The sequence below is a fragment of the Peromyscus californicus genome, unplaced genomic scaffold, assembly GCF_007827085.1.
Source record: "Peromyscus californicus insignis strain IS unplaced genomic scaffold, ASM782708v3 Scaffold_18__1_contigs__length_77618521, whole genome shotgun sequence".
In the NCBI taxonomy this organism is placed as follows: Eukaryota; Metazoa; Chordata; class Mammalia; order Rodentia; family Cricetidae; genus Peromyscus; species Peromyscus californicus.
In genome coordinates, this window is record NW_026294480.1 from 57,459,090 (window position 1) to 57,479,427 (window position 20,338).

The 20,338-nt window shown below is 44.9% G+C and overlaps 1 protein-coding gene across 2 annotated transcripts in view; it reads left to right on the plus strand.

Moving 5' to 3' along the window:
• The first annotated feature begins 9,171 nt into the window (after nt 1-9,171).
• Nucleotides 9,172-20,338, plus strand: part of Sv2c (synaptic vesicle glycoprotein 2C) — a 193,378-nt gene continuing 182,211 nt past the window's right edge. The window contains exon 1 of one of the 2 annotated variants that reach the window (XM_052743523.1): nt 9,172-9,487. The gene's annotated coding sequence lies outside the window, so the exon portion shown is untranslated. Of the gene's footprint in view, nt 9,488-9,566; nt 9,688-20,338 lie in introns of those variants that run through there. The other variant, XM_052743524.1, reaches the window with a different exon arrangement.

Genomic DNA, 20,338 nt, shown 5'->3' on the forward strand with positions numbered 1-20,338 from the left:
GCAATAGAGGGTAGGGGATGGAGGGTGAGAACATAAGGGGACGGGATGTTAAAGCTGGGGGAGGGACAGAGTGGGAGAGCAATGAAAGAGATACCATGATAGAGGGAGACATCATGGGGATAGGGAGAAACCTGGTGCTAGGGAAGTTCTCAGGAATCCACAAGGATGACCCCAGCCTACACTACTAGCAATAGTGGTGAGGGTGCCTGAACTGGCCTACCTTGGTAATCAGATTGGTGAATATCCTGTCATCACAGAGCCTTCATCCAGTAACTGATGGAAGCAGATGCAGAGATCCACAACCAGGCTAAACTCCAGGAGTCCAGTTAAAGGGAAGGAAGAGGGATTATATGAGCAGGGGTGTAGGGATCAAGATCATGATGAGGAAATCTACAGAGACAACTGAACCAGGCTCATGGGAACTCATGAACTTTAGACAGATAGCTGTGGAGCCTGCATGGGACTGGACCAGACCTTATACACATGGGAGACAGTTGTGTAGCTGGGTCTGTCTGAGGGGCCCCTGACAGTGTGATCAGGATCTATCCCTGGTGCATGAGCTGGCTTTCTGGATCCCATTATCTATGGCTGGACATTTTGCCCACCCTTGATGCAAGGGTGGTGGTGGCTTGGTCCTGCCTCAACTGAATGTACCAGGCTTTGCTGTCCCTCTATGGGAGGACTTACCCTTTTGGAGGAGTGGATGGGGGTGGGGGGGAGGATGAGAGTGGGGGAAATGGGAGGAGGGATGAGAGGGGGATCTGTGGTTGGTATGTAAAATGAATAAAAAATTTTGAATAAAGAACTATATGAATAAATTTTTATTTAATTATTTTTAAAAAAGAATGGGTGTCAAACACACGGGAGAAAGCAGCGCTTAGTGTTCCAGGCAGTGTACATCATATAAGTGTAGATAAGGAAGGCAGATAAACTTAGTGTGTCTTTGGGTTATGAAAACAGTCCAGAATGTCTAAGGCAGAAAATTCAGACTGGAAATGCTGGGGTGAAGAACTGGAGAGGCTGTCTGGAGCCAGATAACAGATGGCTTTGCTTGGCTGGTGGGTTAGTGTCAGTTTAGGATTTGGGTACACAGTTCACTGGAGAACTACAGACAACAGGAGAGATGTGGGGAAAGAGAAGAAAATCACACGATGGATTTGTAACAGTGACTGCTGTAGGCAATTGAGTCCTAGCCCACTGGCAACTCTCTGAGAACAGTCTTCAAAACTATTTCTCCACAGATGAGAACACCAAAGTCCTTATTCCCATTGTTTGAAGGTTAATGAGCTTTTGAGCATCCCCGGGTGACTGAGGTCATAGATAGATCAACCTGCCGTGAGCTACTCGTTCGGTACTTTGGCTGTGGCAATGGCTGTTTGGCTTGAAGGAATCTGCTCTTTCCTCAGAGCTGGTTCCCGTTCAGTCACTGAGAAGTTTGGGGCAGTCAATTCACCCACTCACACTGGTGCTTCTGGTTGTCTCCAACCAATTCTAAGTCGTTGCAATGCTTTGTGGGGAGGCTCTGGCTTTGTCTGCCCAATCAGATGTCAGGATCCTCTTCCTCCATCTTCCCCCTCAGCTTAGGAGTTCCCGCATGCTGAACATGTTTCCAATGACAAATTTGACCTTATTCTAGACATGCAGATAAATGGGGACAATCTACATGAAGAACAACTGTGTCCCCACAAACACACAGCCAGGGTACAGCCCTGAACAGCTGTGAGTGCTCCAAAATTCACCTTTCCTCTTCTCTGTAAGAGTTTTCCACATATCAAATTCTTCTCCTTTGTACTGAAGAACATCTCTTGGGAGCTGTTTCGCTACCTCATTTCCACTCCAGCAAGAGTACTAAGTGACATGCGGCGTTCCCCTCTGAGCTACCCAATTGGCTAGAGGCCTCTTAGATTTCCCTGAATCTATCTAGGGAAGCTTTTCTTCTTGTCCATTTGAGCAGAAAGATTCTCCTAGAACTTGAATGTTCACTGAGCCAATTTTTCTCATTTCCAGCCTTCCATCTGGGCTTCTAAAATTTCCCTTATGCTTGCTAAGATCCTGAGGCCATGTTGGCTTTAAGCTGTTATTTCCAAATGCTTTCTATAATCCAGGAACTGTGCTAGATGCTTGGGATATGACAGATGGACATGTCTTTCTTGTTTTCTCAACAGAAATGAACTCTGCATACAGTTAGTAGACACTTGCAGTCTGTACTATGTACTAGGTACTTTTATTTGGGATATATGGGGAGTATAAGCATAAGAGCGCTTTCAGTTAGGAACAAACAACTCTAACTTAAGATAGATTCTTTGAAAATAAAACAATGCATGGCCCCACAATGGAAGGAAGGCTGTTCTGGCTGCAAGACAGCAGGTTATAACTGTATTCTTTGAAATTCACTTGGCTTTTGCTTCTTTTGTGTGTTTTATAATTAGACTGATTCTCTTCTATGATTACTGAGCATTTGCGAAGGGTCTCCAGGCCATGTCCTATATGTAGATGCTCTGTGTCTAGAAATGTAGACACCTTAGTGTCACCTATAAGGCACAATATCTAAAAGTATAAAGGGGACTTTTTTCTCCATTTAAATTTTTAAAGCTGAAGAAACATTCCTTCCAAGCTCTCTAGAAGTTCTCCATTGATATGCCATTGGCCAGACTCATGTAACCAGCTCACACCCAAATCAGCCACCGGGAAAGAGAAAGAATTGCATGACTGAGTTGGACCAGGCAAGAAATAATGCCATGGGGCACAAGACACATACCTGCAATCCAGAACATGAAAGCCTTAGGACTGAAAGTTCTAGGTCATCGTGGACTATGTAGGAAATATCAAGCTAGCTTGGGCTACATAGGTAAGATCCAGTGTCAGAGAGAGAGAGAGAGAGAGAGAGAGAGAGAGAGAGAGAGAGACAGAGAGACAGAGAGACAGAGAGACAGAGACAGAGAGAAAGAGAGAATCAGAGAGACAGAAAGAGACAGAGAGCGAGATACACATATAAGGAGTCCATTCCCTAAAGCACATAGCCAGAGTAGATCTTAGTTTGCTGTGGGAATCCCAGTCTGGGCCAGTATTTCTAGAATCATATACTAGGAGGAATATGGCAGCAGAGTCTGGTGTTACACTGGGGGGAGTCAAGAAAGAACAAGAGAAGCCATCTGCCAAGTACACAGCAGATTTGTGGTCTGGTGCTACGAGGGCACCATCACAGGACTTTTCCCCTGGTCTAGCGAGCAGCCTATCTGTACCTGAATCTGTGAAACTCTGAAAGAAAAGATCAGTTTAGCCAGGAAGTCTATGTAGAAGCTTGTGTATTGTATGACTATTTCTGCCTAATTGAAACACTCTCTCCTAGGGGAAGGTGAGAGGCTTGTAAGGCTCAGGAAGCTACTGGAATTTAAGAGTCACAGGAAGCGCATATGGTTCTAAGTTTCACAAGACTCCACCCTGAAATTACATAAACTGTAATGATGTCTGGAGCCAAAGGAGTTTTTGCTTATAGAGCTGCCCGAGAGGTGTGCAGGGAACTCTAGGAATGCAGCTTTCTTTAGTCATACACATGCTGAGGTGGGCTTTTCATGATACAGCTGCCTCGAATCATCCTTACTCCTCTAAGGGAAACCCAGAAACTCACTGGCTCACTAAACCAGACCAGTGAAACCATTTCTTGGTTGTATCATTGGTGCTCTGTCTGGGGTGGATAGATATTCACATCTCCCCTGGAAAGTCACAGAACAATATGTTTTAGTTTTGTAGGGTTTTGGTGTTGTTTTATTTTGTTATAAACTTTAAAGAAGCTTGCTATTGAGCAAAAATGATGAGTAGACCCATGTCTGGCAGAAAAGGATGGTTGCTGACCTACAGTCACAGAAGTTCCAAATCCTGTGGACATATTAATCACCCTTCCAAGTCAAGACGTTGTCTCTTTTGGGTACACACATTAAATTGTATTTATTAGTCTTCACTTATTTTTAATCAGTTATATAAAATAATGTACACATTCTTTCCCCCTTTATTTCCACCATTGAACCACTAAATTCTAAAATGAACAGTTCTGTCTATTTGGAAGTCATGCTCAGTAGTGCCGTGTTTCTGAATGCTCATATATCCATGATGTTTCAAGCTCTTTGGGGAAATAGAAAGAAAAATGACTTTAGCATTCTGCATAAAGCTATTTTGTCAAATAAAGGAGACCACATTTTTAAAGGATGGAGAATCCCTCAACACAACCAGGAAAGTGGAGGGTGTGTTTATATGTGTGGAAACTCGGATGGGTGTTGGGAGGACAAACGGTAGAGGCTGACAGAGGTCGCATGTCTCTTCAAATGCGATTGATCATTCCTAACAGTTTCCTATTCCCTGTAAGTGCTTTTAACCATTTTTTTTTCTTCAGGTAATGGAAGATGTGTGACCAGTGTCCTCAATGTCTTCTAGATTATAGATTCTTCTTTTCTGTAACTAGTGCTAGTAGCTAGTAACTAGTCTGGTATCGTGTGTTCATTGTTATCTTTTATTAAAAACTTACTTGTGGGTAATTTTTGGTTTCTAGAACATAAGAGGATGCCTCCAGAAAGGATTTCTATCCGTTACTACCAAAGAATGCAATGTACATGCCTACTAGCCATATATTAAACTGGTGTCATAGTTTTGCATTTATTTTAATCAGTTACGCAAAATAACAGAGTTTGGGGATACACATATCTACATCGTGTATTCACCTAAGATTTCTTAAATAAGTGTGTTTTATCCCCACTCTGTGTCTACATTCTCTTGACTTACTCAACTTAAAGCAACATGTTCAGCAGTCCTCTGCAATGGATGGTAGTGAGAGTTATCTCTGCTTTCCCTTGTACTCATAGCATAAGCCTTTGGCGAGTCCCATTGTTTGGAATTTGCATGTCTCTCAAAGGCCCACATGTTAAAGGATTGTTCTAGAGGGCAGTACTATTGGAAGGTGATGGCATCTGTAAAAGATGGACCGAGTGAGAAGTCACCGGGTGGCGGAGAATGGACGGAAGGGCCCTGGACTCTGCCTTGTTCACTCTGCTCCCTGGGTCAAGTGAGGTAAGTGCCTTTACTCCACCTCCCGCTTCCACTGTGGTGTGTTGCCTTGCTACGGGCCCAAAGCCAGGGCAGCTGGAACCTCCAAAGCTGTGAGGCAAATCAATGTTTTCTCTTCAGCAGGTGATGGTCCTGAGCATTTTGTTATAGTGACCGAAAGCTGAGTTGTTTATGGTGAGAGGTGGGCAGTGCTTCCTCTGTCAGATTCGATTGTTTGTTCAAGTCCTGGATTTTGCCTTCTATCCCTCTAACTCTCGAAAATGTGACCAACCATATTGCTTTCCCGGTTTTTGTTTATTTTTGACACAGAGTCTCACTATGTAGACCTAGTAGGGCTTGAACTTGCTCTGTAGACCAGGCTGGCCTCTAAATCACAGACAGCCACCTGCCTCTGCCTCCCAAGTGCTGAGATTAAAGGTGTGCACCACCATATCCAACACTCAAGCATATCTTAAAAGAAGAGGAGGATAGGTGTTTGAGAAATGATCATTAGAATATTATTATTTAACAAAACTCAAAGAAATAGTGTAATGACAGCAGTAATTACCAATAACCATTTTTTTAAAAACATGCAATAAGATACATAGAAATAGTACATGCCTCTATGTATTAGTTTTGTCAAAAAAAAATGTAAGTGCTGTGAAATAATCCTCCTGTACACTGTAAATATTTGTCATTCAAATTGGCTTAGTAAAATGCTGATTGGCCAGTAGCCAGCAGGAAGTATAGGCGGGGCCACCAAACTAAGGATGATGAGAAGGAGAAGGGTGGAGTCAGGAGATGCTAGCCAGACACAGAGGGAGCAGGAGATGAGTGTGCCATGCCAACAAAGGTACTGCCACGTGGCAGAGCATAAATAAGGAATATGGGTTAACTTAAAATGTAAGAGCTAGTTAATAACAAGCCTGAACTATTGGCTGAGCATTTATAATTCATATAAGCCTCTGTGCATTTATTTGGGACTGGGTGGTGGGGTCAGGAAACATCTGATTACAAATAAGCTTTTAGATCTATGTTGTGGAGAATAGGAAATCCCAGAGCAGATGTAATAAGCACACGATCGGGCTACCAAAACAAAAACAAAACAAAAACACAGGACAGATGCTTTCTCCAACACAAGTAAATCGCAAGTGAAAAAATGAAATAAAAGAAAACCGAGATTTGGAGACTTTCAATCAGATGCAGTGTATGGGGTCTTGTTTGAGTCTTGGTTCAAACAGAGTTTTTGAAACATTATAATCTAATAAGAGGAGAGTGGGAAATATCATTAGAATGATAAGGGAAGAGTAGATTGTTTCAGCCATTTATAGTTAGAAGGCACAGCCAAAGGGCTTCAGGGGCTGGATAGGGAGGAAGGGACAGAGGGTGGGGGTCAGAATGTAGATGCTAATTGCACTTGTGATTCTGGGGCTGTTTGTGGTAATGGATATGAATGGCCATTAAGGGTTTGATGACACAGGCATTGGTAAGCAACTTGGGAAAGAGTGCTGAGCAGGAAGAGGATTTGTCTGTAGCTAGATATATGAGGCTATATATCTGATGGCAGAGAAAAAGAACTGGAGAGGTGTGGAACTTGTGGTTCAAAAGTAAGAGGTTCTCTCTAGATCCCTGTCATGGAAGCTGGATGCTATTCTGAGCTTTCAGGAAGCATCATATAGGAGCCTTTGGGAAATTTTCCCCTATTTAAAAAAATATGAATAATCCTTGTTCTGTGGCCATTGTATGCTAGGCACTGTGGTTCTTGTGTGTACTTAAAACAAAACAAAACTACAGCACCTGTATTTTCTTTTTCTTTCTTTTTTTCTTTTTCTTTTTTTTTTCTTTTTTTTTTTTTTGAAGTGAAACAGTTTGCAGATGCAAGGACTGATCCTTCATGCTCCTTGGGAAGGCGTGCTTTTTAACATCACAAAAAGACACTATGTTGAAGAATGAGATTTCCCATTTGGCAGGAAGGTAGTGACTTCGAGAAGCACTGAGGTTTTGTGGATACAGGGAAGATAAAGATATACATCCTTACCTGCATCCGCTCCTACGAGACAAATGTTTTTAGAAGAAAGAAAATGTGGATGATACTAACATGTGAGAGCGTTGGCCCCAAGTGGTGTGCCAGGCAGGACCAATCAGAGCTGCTTTCCCAGGGGAGGTTCATCATCACATAGAAAATCCTTCCCTGCGTTTCAAAGACACAACCTTTAAATGCCATTTATAGCTCAGCTCTGTGTAGGGTAGGGACTGCAGGAGCTGTTATCTTCGAGTGCAGCAAGACATGAAAATCTAGAGCTGGAAAGCCTATTCACCCTGACAGATCCATGGACCACACAGGCATTGATTTAAGTAAGAGAGAGCACAACAGGAAGCATGTTGACCATTTTTCTAAGGGTCACTTCACAGTTTTCTATTCTTCTTTCACTTGGAGAAATAATGAATTACTCTGCAACAAGAACTAGGGGCAAGTCCTCAAAGAGGTATCCATTAGGGCACCGAATGAATGAATGAACAGTTCATTTTGCAGTGACACATACAGGCTCCAGATAAGATTAACATTTTTAAAATTTCACATTCCTTTCCACACTGATGCTGGGGCACTCCTGTAGGGGCATATATATCCTTACACAAACATTTTAGCTCAAACCGTTATTTAATTTATTAAGTAAGAATGCACAGGAAAGGATGTCCAAGTGAGTACGTGAATGTTTATGCGATCCATTCATCTCCACGGTAAGCGGTGGCAAACAGCAAAGCATTTAACCAAAACAAGAGCCAGACACGTTTTTCAAAGACCACCCAAAAAAGTGTAGGCTAGACGGGGACTGCGCACCCCAAGTCTCAGAATGCCAGAGCTGTAAGGAGAGTCAGCCAGAAGGTGAGGGCTGGCTACATTGTCCCCTCTTCATTGCATCCTGAATAGTGGCACACATGTAGCTCAGCAAACTGGAGTTACTTCACTGTCACTGGCGGGCCACGTGGTCGCCGCCAGCTTTCCATGGCTCTCCGCAAAGCTTGACTGCTCTTCGTCTCCAGCACATTTACGTGCAATGTTTACATATGTATCTGCACGGCCAAGCCTTTACCCACCCATTGAAACGCGCAGGCTATTTACTCGCATGGAGCACATTGCGGGAGAGAGCGTGCATGTGAGTTCCACCCATTGCAGCCTCCACTGGCGCTTTGTCTCGCTCCATTACAAGTCACCATTACAAGAGTAATGATTTCGCGGTGAGCACCAGCCTGTGGGGCCCTTCCAAACCACAGGAGTTCCATGTGAGCGCAGAGACGACAGGGTTTACTACATGCGGATGCCCCCCGCCCCCCCCCCCCCCCGCTTCCCACTGCGTCCCATCCGGTGGTCGGTTGGGTGACAGGAGGGCGACACCCTGCCCTGCCAAGTGCTTGGGTGTGGCCTCTCAGGGTGAATTTCAGTTGGTAGTCCAGCCCAAGAGCTTAGGTGAGGCTGAGGTTGAGGTTTCTCATCCTCTACAGGAAAAGGCGTTCCTGGGAACACAGCAATATTCTCACGGCTTTCTTTTTCTTTCTTTTTAAAATGTTAAGCAGTGCCCCTAGTCCCGCCTGCCGCCTGGCCCTCTCTGATTTGGGGACACACACACACACACACACACACACACACACGTACGCACACGCACACCACCACACACACACACACACACACACACACACACACACACACACACACACACACCGCGCGTGAAGTTGCTTCCACTGTGCCCCAAGTTTTCTCTAGACTTGTGTGCCAGCATGGGGATTGAGATATGGAAATGATCAGCTACTCCTGCCTACTGACTTACCCAAAGCCAAGTCAAAATTAACCAGTTCCAGGCCCGGAAACCGACCAAAAGCCTCCATCCCTGGGCATTGGCCTCCAGCAATCAACAATTTCTTTGTGCCTTGCGGACCCGGCCCAAAGGGCGGCCAAGTGCGCAAGGCACAGTCACACCCGGTGACTAATTCAGCACTGGCGCTTTTCTCTTTTCCTGGGCTACAAACTGAGACCTGACTTCTCCAAAAGTACCTGCCCCTTGGAGCCAGCCCTACCAACGCACCCCCTTCCCGGGACCCGCACCTCAGCGGCGCTTTTGCATCACCCCGGGAGCTCGCCCAGCCTTGCACAGCGCCCTCCTCCCCCGCGCGCAGTAACTCCCTCCCTGCTCATCGCTTGTACTCTCGCCACGCCGCCGCCCGCCACTGCAGCACCAAGGGGAGGAGGAGGCGGAGGAGGACCGCAGCGTGGCAGCCCGGAGCCACTTTCCCGCCCCTCCTCTCGCCGCCGACTCACTCAAAGGAGTCACCACTGCGCGCGCTGCAGGAGAGAGTGGCAGACCGAGGCGGCCCCGGGCAGCAAGAGGAGGGGTGCCCGCGCGGCGACGGCTGCAGTGCAGACACCGCTCAGGGCAGGGGGTCCCCGACGGCTGGAACGGTGAGTAAGGAGTCCCCCGCAACACTGGCGAGAGATCTCTCTCCGCTAGAATCCCCTTCTGGACCGGGAGAGCGAGCGTTGCAGCCAGGGAACTTTTTGCAGCCTCGCAGAAGAGCAACTAGCGCAACTTTGCCCGCTCTGGCCCGGGGAAAGCGGCTGCGGGTGTGGAGGGCTGCCTACTGAGCCCCTGTGTTGGAATGGTAAGGGGGAAATCTCACGGAGGCAATGGAATGACCCCAGTTTACTGGGCTGGGGCAAGTCAAAGGTGCGGCGGCGCGCTATGTTCGGGATTCCGGGGCAGGTGGGTGGGCAGCCTCAGGCGTTCAGGGTTGCTCCTGCAGGCGTCTCCAGGCTTCTTTACTTGGGGGCAGGGGGCGGGGGCTTCAGGATGGCCAGGGGAGACTATTCAAAACAGGCAGCCAGGAGCACCCGCCATCACTATGCCATCCCTGCAACCTCTGGTTCAACTTTTCTGCGGGGATCCCTCTGCAGATGTGCGGGTGGTGGGAAAGCATGAGCAGCCGCAGTCGACTCTACGGGAGGCTAATAGAAACCCCGTGAATTTTCAAACTCTTCCGCAAAACCCTCCCCAGACCTGCGAGTAGCTAGCGTCTGTGCGCCCGCATCAAAAGGCTGAGAGCAGGGGAGCGTGCGGGCTGTAGCTCTTTGTAAGAATCCACACTTTTCTTACACGGCACCTCCATTCAGCAAAACCCTATAGAGCTTTCCCTCTGCGCCTGGAGCAGCGAAGCGCATCTGAGAGTGTGGGGTTCTTGGGAGAGGGGCCTTCCCCAGCAAAAATGATGATGATGATGATGATGATGATGATGACGACGACGACAGCAACAACTACTTCTACCGAGGTCTATAATTTAAGGCCAAGAGGAAATGGGACGACAGCCCACCATCTTCTTCTCTTTTCCCCCTCTGAACCGGCTCTAGAATTGGGAATACTTTCTCCCCCATGGCTGGGACTCCTCTGACCAGCCCGGGAAGATTATAGAATACCGGGATGAACTTGGCTGGGGCAGCTAGCACCCCACCGCAGATGCAAGGAACATCTCTGTGGGCGTGCGGGAACCTCAGGCGCCACGCGCGGGGGCGGAGAGGGAGGAGCTGAGTCACCAGCTCTGGAGGTACCGCCTGGACCACGAGAGCGGGGGTTGGGGGGCGGTCGCGTCACCCTCTACGTGTGGGCGTGATGTAAATGCTGCCCCGCGATGGGGCGGGCATGGCGGGAGGGAGGGCTAGGAGACCCAGCCTGTCTGGGAGCGCGCGCGTGTGCGTCAAAGGCTCCCGGGTGATGGATGCCCCGCGGCGCGCCCTGTGCAGACAGCAGCAGCAGACTGGAGGGACTGGGGTGGGCGGATAGACTGCGGCAGGGGCGGCAGGGAAAGCCAGGCAGGACAGAGGCTGCTGGCAGGCGATGGGCTCCGCAGTGCGCCGCAGTGGCAGCTCTGGGAAGGCGTCGCAGAGACCAGGGCTCCCCTGGGTACCCAGAGATGAGGCATCTTTTAAGTCTCCGAGGGAATCCCTTATATTCCTTTCTCCTGCCGGACTCCCTTCCTTCCTGCTTAGCTGACTGACTACGGAAAAAAAAAAAATTAAAACGTCTTTTCAGCTTAGTTCTTGTTCTTAGCTTTGGTGAGAGACGATAGTACTCTCAGAGCCTACTCATTTTGTCTTAGCAAGCTTCAAAAGGCCTAGTGCTCACCACAAGTTTTCAAGCGAAAGCTTTCATGGTTGAGTTCATCAGGTTCTCCAATGCCAATCCATCCCTTGGGGCTTTACGCAGAGGCCTGGTGTCTAAGTGGGATTTGAGAATGGCTTAGAAAACAACGTGGCGCTTTTTTTTTTTAAGCCATGAAAATGCGTGTTAAAAGCACTGCTGATTTTGCGCTCTCTAATAGAAAATTAAAAATCTAATCCATCTCTTTTTTTAAGACCACATTCTGGGAAGCCACTAGCAAAGTCTTAACTGAATGAGCCCAAATCTGTATAGTGTGTGCGACAAAAGAAATAAAGGGAATGTCAGACTAGCAAGGAAGAAAGGAGAGAGGGAGAAAAGTAGTTAGCAAGAAACCTAGACAAAGATCTGGCTTCCCTTGTCTCCAGAGAAGGTACTTGACCGCCTGGTACCTGGATGCGGCCATCCTTCCTCCACAGCAAAGAACGGTGAAAACCAGCTCCTGGCAGACCTCGGTTCCTCACAGAGTTGTGTTCAGACAGCCTTGGAAGCACAAACTATATATGAACAGAAAATAGAAAATAAACCCCCTCCGGAAAAAAGAAAACAGTTTCCTTAAAAAAAAATAAATCATGGAGACTTTCCCAGCATTGTTCGTTAATGAAATTTGGTGTTTGGTGTCAACACACGCAGACAACCGTCTTTTTCCCGACACTCAACTAAAAGCAAATGTCATTAGCCGCTGCCTGGAGAAGGCAGGAGCAGAAGGAAGGGTCGGAGGCCATCTGGCTTCTTTGAGTGATGTAGTGGGAAATAAATTTACTTGTCATGGGTCCATGGCAGGGAAAGTCACTTCTCTGGCCTGACCAATAGATTAACCTAAGATCTTTTAGGTAAAAATTGTGTTTATTCTGTCAAGTTCCTTAAATGTGAATGATGCCTCCTAGAGCAAGATGCAGGTCCCAGCCTCAGGGAGATTACCGGAAAGATGTCATAATGTGCCGCCTGTCACGTGGTCATCGGAAAACCCATTTTCTTATGATTAGGAATGTGAGCTCTTAGTCTGAAATTAATTTGTTGATGACATGTTTTATGAATAAAAGTATATGATTTGTCAGTGTCACCTTGGCCAGCTCACTCTTGCTGTTCGTCTTACCCCGCCTAAGGGTAGATTTCTCGGGATGGTGAAGGTGAAAATGCTCTTTAGAGTCTGTGCAGTTGTGTTAGGGGAGAAGCCACAATGCACCAATGTGCAGTTGTGTTAGGGGAGAAGCCACAATGCACCAATGTGTTGTACTGGTTCCTGATTGCTGGGGTTTCTATCTGACACCGATTCACAGAGCACATGTCTGTTTAAACTCATCCTTTAGTTCAAGTCTGTTTGCTAGCATATGAGAGGCAGGTCTCTACTGCCGTCACTCCCCAACTACATACAGTTTCCATACATCACTACATTGTTTTTGTATTTCCTTTGCTTTTTAAAAATCCCTTTACAATTGAGAATCCAATGTAAAATTTTGCAGCCGACTGAGGGTCTTTCTTGAGACAGCTAAGGATAACAGCAGGATGAGGCTACCATTTTAACTCTTGATAGAATATCTTAATGGTATAAGAAGATGCCATTTGTTGCTTTTTTTTAATCACAAACACTCCCTCCACCGTGAGGGCCAGTTATTAATCATTGCATATCATGGCTGCTTGCCCTCTTGAGCAAGTAGAACAATAGGAAGTAAATAAATAGATTGGGTGAACTGGGTAGTTTGGTCTTTTTTAGTCCTAAAATCTTTCATACTAGGAAATAGAAAAATATATGATGAGTTCTATTTTAAATTTAATCTTGTTAACAAGTAGACTATATAACATTTTTATTAGCTCATAGAATTTTCCGTGGAGCTCTGTTTTTCTAGAGAAAATGGTCCATTCAATTCTGTGTTGTGCCCTTCAGAGTATGTGTAGCCTAATTTCTAATGAAGCAATTTTTAAAGCTTAAATTTTTTGCATCATTTTGTTATATTTCCTTTATTTATTCTGTTATTTTGACAATTAAGATGGGATAAATATTTCACTTTTTAGCTTTTAGTTTTACAGATTTCTTATGAAGTACTACTTACATGATATCATGTGGGGTTTTCCCCAGTTTTAAAGGCTGTGGTGATACATACATACATATATATATATATATATATATATATATATATATATATGTACATATACATCATAATGTAGTATTACTACCATCTTAGAGTTAAAGTTTAGTGACATTAAGTGTATTGATACTCTTGTGCTACCATAAGCACCAGCATTCAGAAGTTCTCTTTCATCTCCCAAAACTCAAACCCTCCACGCCTTGAATGATAACTCTCCATTCTCTCCCCTAGCTGCTAACACCCACCATACCACCTTGTGTCTCTATGATTGTGACTACTCTAAGTATTTCAAATAAATGGAATTGTGTATTATTTGCCTTTTTGTGATTGCCTTATTTCTCTTGGCATAATTTCCAGAAGTTTCCTCCATGTTTTAATATGTCTTAGAATTTCCTCCCATTGTGTGCATAGATCACATTCTGTTGATCTATTCAGCTATGGACACTTAGGGTACTTCTATATTTTAACTATTATGAATTCTGATTTCCCAACTTGGTATATAAATGTCCTTTTGAGACCCATGCTTCCCATTCTTTGGAGCATATATCCATAAATATAACTGCTGTATCATGTGTTCATTACATTTTTATTTTTTGAGGAACTGGTTATACTATCTTCCACGGTGATTATAACATTTACATTTCCCTCTGAAACAGTGGTTCTCAACCATAAAATTATTTCTCTTGCTACTTTATAACTGTAATTTTTCTACTGTTATGAATCGTAATGCAAATATCTGTGTTTTCTGATGCTCTTAGGCAACTCCTTTAAATGGGTCATTTGACACCCCCCCAAAGGAGTCACGAACCCCAGGTTGAGAACAGCTGCTCTACAATGAACAAGGGTAGCAATTTTTTTTCCTCTATAACCAGTATTATTTATTTTCTTGTTTTATTTTTTTGTGCATACTTATAGGTGTACGTATATGTATGCATGCACATTCACATAGAGGCCAAAGGTCAGTGTTAGGTGTCTTTTCGATTATGCCTACCTACCTACATCTTACTTTGGGGACAGGGTCACTCACTAACCCTGGAGCTCCCTGTCTCCATGGATCTTGCTGTCTCCACCTACCCAGTTCTGGAATTATATGTCCATGCCACTGCACCCAGACTTTTATATGGGTTTAAGGCCCAGGATCAAGGAGCCACCACACCCTGAGCATACGGAGTCATATTTGTCACAGAAGTGCTCACGTGAAAGACGGGACAAGACAGCTCCTCCCACCTCTTTCTATAAAACACTAAATCCCACTCACTATGGCAGCACCCTCACGTGTTTGTCACTTCCCTGAAGACCCAAATTGTTAACACTATCATTCTGGAAATCAAGTTCCAGATATGCATTGGGAGACAACACCACCTGGCCACAGCAGGTGTGTTTATACTAAAATAGTGTTTGTTGTTTACATGAAATTTGAATTTATCTTGGCATCCTGTATTTTTATTTGCTAAATCGAGGCGTTCTTATGTTTAAAGTTCATTAATTTCACTATTAAAAAAATGAAGTGAGAGGGCGGAGTTGGGGGTTTAGTTAGCAACAGTGCTTGATGTGCACGCGTGGGAACCTGAGTCTGGATCCTTGTAAAAGGCATGGTGTGGTGGTTTGCATTGGTAAACCCAGCACCAGGAAGCTGAGGCAGGGGGATCCCTAGAGTTCACTGAAGTCGTGAGATTCAGGTTCAGTAAGAGACTGTGTCAAAAAGTAAGGTGCAAAGTGATTGAGGAAGATACATAATGTTGACCACTAACACCCTCTCTGTCTCTCTCTCTGTCTCTGTATCTCTCTGTGTGTCTCTCTCTTTCTTTCTCTGTCTCTGTATCTCTCGGTCTCTCTCTCTGTCTCCCTGTCTCTGTCTCTCTCTGTCTCTCTCTCTCTCTCTCTCACACACACACACACACACACTCACACACACACACACACACACACACACACACACACACACACACACGCACACACTCCACACAAAATGCACACACACAAAAGAGAGAGAGAGAGAGAGAGAGAGAGAGAGAGAGAGAGAGAGAGAGAGAGAGAGAAAGGAAAGCATTAAATTTAATTATTTGAATACTAGTTTCTCTTAACTAAACTTTAGGAGGTTGAAGACAAGATTAGGGAGAGGCCATTGCTTTATTTTGTAACCTGAGTTCAAGAAACACTGTCAAATGATTAAATTATGAAACAAGAGAAAAATAGTGTAATCATGACCAGTTTCTTAACTTTGCTGATCTTTCTTGTTTCCTGCTGTGAAAAATGATTTTTAGCTTTTAGAGTTGTGTGTGATGATATATGAAATGCTACTAGCGTGCTATTCATAGGCAGGCTCTGTAATTTTAAAGATATCTTTTCTACTTTGCATTCTGACTTTTTTTTAAAAAAAGCTCCCTTTTCTTATGTAATATTTGTAGAAGGAAGGAAGAACTTTTAATGAATGAATCTCCTTCTCTCTTCATTAAAATTGCACTTCCAGAAACAACCAATATTTTCTGAGAGTCTAAAGGCTTTAGCTGTGTAGTTACAACCACTTATTCTCAGAGTCCATTCCTGGAATAGTCACACCTTGGGCCTGCGTCATGAACTATCCACATAGGCATACACAGCACCTCACATTAGAAGGGGTCCTGTCCTGTTGCCTCTTGAAATTCTGTGAGCACGGGGCTCCATGCTTTTTTGGTTCTGTGCCTTTCTAATTATTCTGTGCATATATCTATACAGAGCATGACCACAGACCAGAATGCACAGGCATATTTAGTTTTTATTATGAGCCAGGCCTCTTATTGCTCAGAGACCTTGTGATTTTCCCCAGACTGAAGCAGCTCAGCAGACACCTAATTCCAGTGTTCATCCTCTGCACTGTGCCTGCCTTCACCTGGCTCTTAAGCACCCAGTGTGCCAGAGCTGGATGAGCACTGGGAGCTTGTAGAGTGCTGTCCCAAAATCTCCTTAGGAGACACCAGTGGATCTCACTTCCTGTCATTGTTCCTGTGACTGGGGAGGAAGTGGGGGTTCGGGTGCTGGGGATACCTTTACAGGGACGCAGTAGCATGTTTCTAAGATTCCGTCTTCTCTGCTACTCAGGTTTGAACATCTACAAACAAGTGGTCTTGGAGGGTTGACCTCTTCCTAAGAAAGGCATCCGAGATATCTTGTACTTCGTTTTAAATTGGTCAGCAGGCTCATGTGCCATGAGAGCCTCTGCAGCAGGGAACAGTTCATAGACAGGGTGACCTAGTTTGTGACTTCAAGCTCTCTGTCTAGCCTCCTTAAATGCATTCTTTTTTCCCCCCTCCGCACTGAGAATTGAACTTACGGCCTCATGCATGGGAGGCAAGCACTCTGTCACTGAGCTGACTCCCAATCCCCAAGTTATTCTTTTTAATCATTCTAAGCATGCCGTTATGCTAGTTATATTTTTCTTTACCTCTGAATGTGTGCCCTTAAGAGATGTTCTGGTGACTCTGGTATTCTTCTCTTGAGTTTTCAGCACATGACTACATGCTCTAGTTAGTGCACATTAAACACATTACTGGCTGCACTGAATACTGAGATAATTTAAGCATAAAGATGACTAACTTTCAAATAGTCAGTTTTAATGTGCAACTTGGGTTCCCTGTTGGCCGCAGCAGGGGGAGGAAAAGTGGAGACCTACAATAGTATCCAGAGTCATTTCTCGGCTTCTGTTCCAACTTCACTTGCAGAGTATCCGCCTCTGCAAAGACTCCTCACACTTCTTGGAATCCTCAGCCTTGGCTCCCTGTACTTGTTCCCTGCTCAGTTCCCTGTAGTCACAATGATGTATTACCTCCCAGCCTGCCTTCCCTGCCTAGAATGTCTTGGCCTCTGTGTGGTATTAATAGAACCTGCTGATGTTACCGTGAGCTGTTACTGTCCTTGGGGAGACTGGAGAAGGAGTGAGAGCTTGGGGGCTGGTAAGAGGACACTTGAAGGGACACAGTGTTCTGGACTTGCCATCAATTGTCTCCTCTGATGCAGCCCTGTTATCTTAGGATCGTAGAGAGTGTGACACAAGTTTCCTTTCCATTGGAAGAGCTGCTTTCTGGGAGACCTCTTCATCTCCCCCTTCTAGACATGCTCAGAGTTATCAGAGAACCAAGATGAATCATTAGCAGTCAATTATTTGTGGTAGTGAAAAATTATAAATGGCATAAATGTCCATCAGAGGCTGATCAGGTCAATTGGGTCATCTAAATCATGAAGTGCTGTACAGCCATTGAAATGAATGAAGAGCAGTACTTAACAGGAAGCACTTTGGATACATGTTAACATTAAAAATTTACCAAGTTTTGACCGGAAGATATGGTATGCTTTTATTTAAGAGAGACTAAGATACATTTACAAGTATGGAAGAATAAAGTCCAAACTGGCATCTTTGAGGAGTAAGTTGGAAAACAGCATGTGCTGGGGGGATTTATTTTTACCCTGCTTTGAGCTGACCTGAAAATCAGGGTTGTCCAAGAGACTCCCAAAGCATTATAGGCTACTGCCTTTATTTTCCACCTGAGAGGTAGGAGGATAAGTTTCTAAGACACCATGCAGGTCAGACACAGGACTTAGGGGACCTGAGCTGGACCCAAATGACCCCTCCCTGAAGACTCATGGTGCCAGAAGGCTCCATTCAAGCTTCCAAAGGAGGGAAGCCACTGATAGTCTAACCCAGCGATGAGCCTATGAACCACAACAATGACCCTAAGGGTGCAGTAGTGGCACTCATACCTTGGCAGTAACCAACAGCTCTCCAAATAGGCTTAAGACGTGCTCAACAAGAGGGAAATCGTGCCTAGTACTGGAAACCTAGCCAACCGCTCAAAACTAGTGAGGTCACGGGTCTTGGAGGAGAACCTGCGGCTGCCACTTTACTAAACCATCGTAATCCCCAATAACTACATTCCAAATATTTATCCTTAGACCCACATAAAAGTGTAGTCCTCACCCCTCATCAAGGAAACGTCTCTACAACGGATCGAGACCATTACAGAAAACCACAACTTATCAAAATGTAGAGTCGTAGACTGCACCAGCTGCCGCCCAGAGCCTCAGCCTGCTTATCCCGTATGTCAGGATATGGAAGCTGGCTTATTGTGGGTTTATTTATGGTATGCAAGGTGAACAAGGAGCAGGTTTGGCCAGTCTCAGGAGGAGGTCTCTGTAGGGGGCAGTCTGGGGTGCAGTTTTAGTTGACAGTTTCTGCAAACACTGTCAACACTCATACTCTGGCCAGAAGAAGGCTTTTCTGTGCCTCTGAATCACCTGGGGGAGGTTTGTTGTTGGTTTTTTTTTTCTGTTTTGTTTGGTTTTTGGCGCTCTCATGGGTCTGAGGAATTGGGGTTCCTCACACACTACACCGTCACTCAGGCTTCCTCCACTCTCACAGTGGTGTCTCGCTGCTCTGTTAATTTACCGATTTCCTGATGGCACAGGAGACCGAGCAGATTTTCATACTCTTATTTGTTGTCTGTAGATCTTCTGGTTTGGTGTCTGTTCAGAGCTTCTGACAATTTATCAATTGAATTTTTTCCTCACTGTTTTTCCTCACTTTCGGGGCTTTTGGTTATTTTTGGATAGCAGTCCTTTATCAGTTGTTATAGTAACTTTTTGTTCTCTCAGCTGCCTGTTGCAAAGCACAAAGCATTTTCTTTAGAATAACAAACAAGCTCTTGCTAAAACCTTGGGCTTCATAAAAGTTCCCAGATAAGTTGTGTGAAATGGTCACAAGCTGTTTTGAAGCAGACGAACCTACACTTGATGGTAAAGGCACAAACGCTGTTTGTGAGGGCTGTGATGTTTGTTTAATGCTCCATTTTCAAATAGCGGAGCTTGTCTGTCTAAGCTCTTCTAAGCCTCTAAGTTGGAGCCTTTTCTAAAGAACCAGCCAACTGCTTTAATAAATGCAGTTAGAACACCAGAAAAACGGGAAAGGGGCCCTTAAAATTTAAGATAAAACTACTTCCTCTCGAAAAATAAAATGAAATTGGCAACTGTCTTCATTCACAGAGCTTTTTACTTAAGCCATGCTGGGTGGGGGAAATGAATAAAAGCAAAGAGATTTTTCAATATTTTTCAAGAGCCTTTAAACCTTTCTCTCCAATTCAAATCCTTCTAGCCTCTCCCTGCTCTTTGTCCATGCGCCAGGAGAAGGCTTACATTTCTAATGTGCGCTTAATCACCAAAGATCTGCCAATGCCTGGGATTTTCTTCTGCATTCAATACAAAAATAAATAAATAAAAAGGAAGAAGTCTTGAAAGACCAGGACAGATCACATGATCATCAGAGTAGCTGTTGTTCATGGTACCTAGCATAGCTCAGGCTCCAGCTGTGTCCAGGGCTTGGGATTTGTTGGTCTCAGCTACTGTGTTACATCAGTTGCAAATGCATCATCTGGGTTAGAAGCCCTTAAAGGTCCCACCAACAAAGCAGATCTGCAGTGCTGTGTGACCTCTGATATTCGGACATTTCCCAGCATCCTCTTCCAAGCTCCATTGCATTAGGGCGATAAATCCTGGTAATTAAATGTACTTTAGGTGATGCTACTGGGTTATCTTCTGGAAGAAATCTTTGAAGCATAAAAGTTCCTCCTTCAAAGAGGAAATCCTATCCTGGGGAGAGTAATAGCCACATGAGGTTAGCAGGTGTTTTATATGGTTCTGCTTTGATGCTGGAGACTGTTTCAGCTGGGGAGTACTGGGTTTCCTTGAGGATCCTGTGGGCAGGCAGCCTTGTCAGATCCCATGCCCAGCCTCCCTTCTCCACTCAGCCTCTGTTCACCTCACATGACTAAGTCACAAACAAGAGCATTTTCAATCATTTATTTTCTTTTTTTAGACTTAGTCATTTAATTGTATGTATATGAGTGTTTTGCCTGCATATACGTGTACCACGTGTGTACCTGGTCCCTCTTGAGGTCAGAATAGGGTGTCAGGTCCCCTGGAACTGGAGTTGCAGATGATTGCGACCTACCATGTGAGCAATGGGAACCAAACCTGGGTCGTCTACAAGAG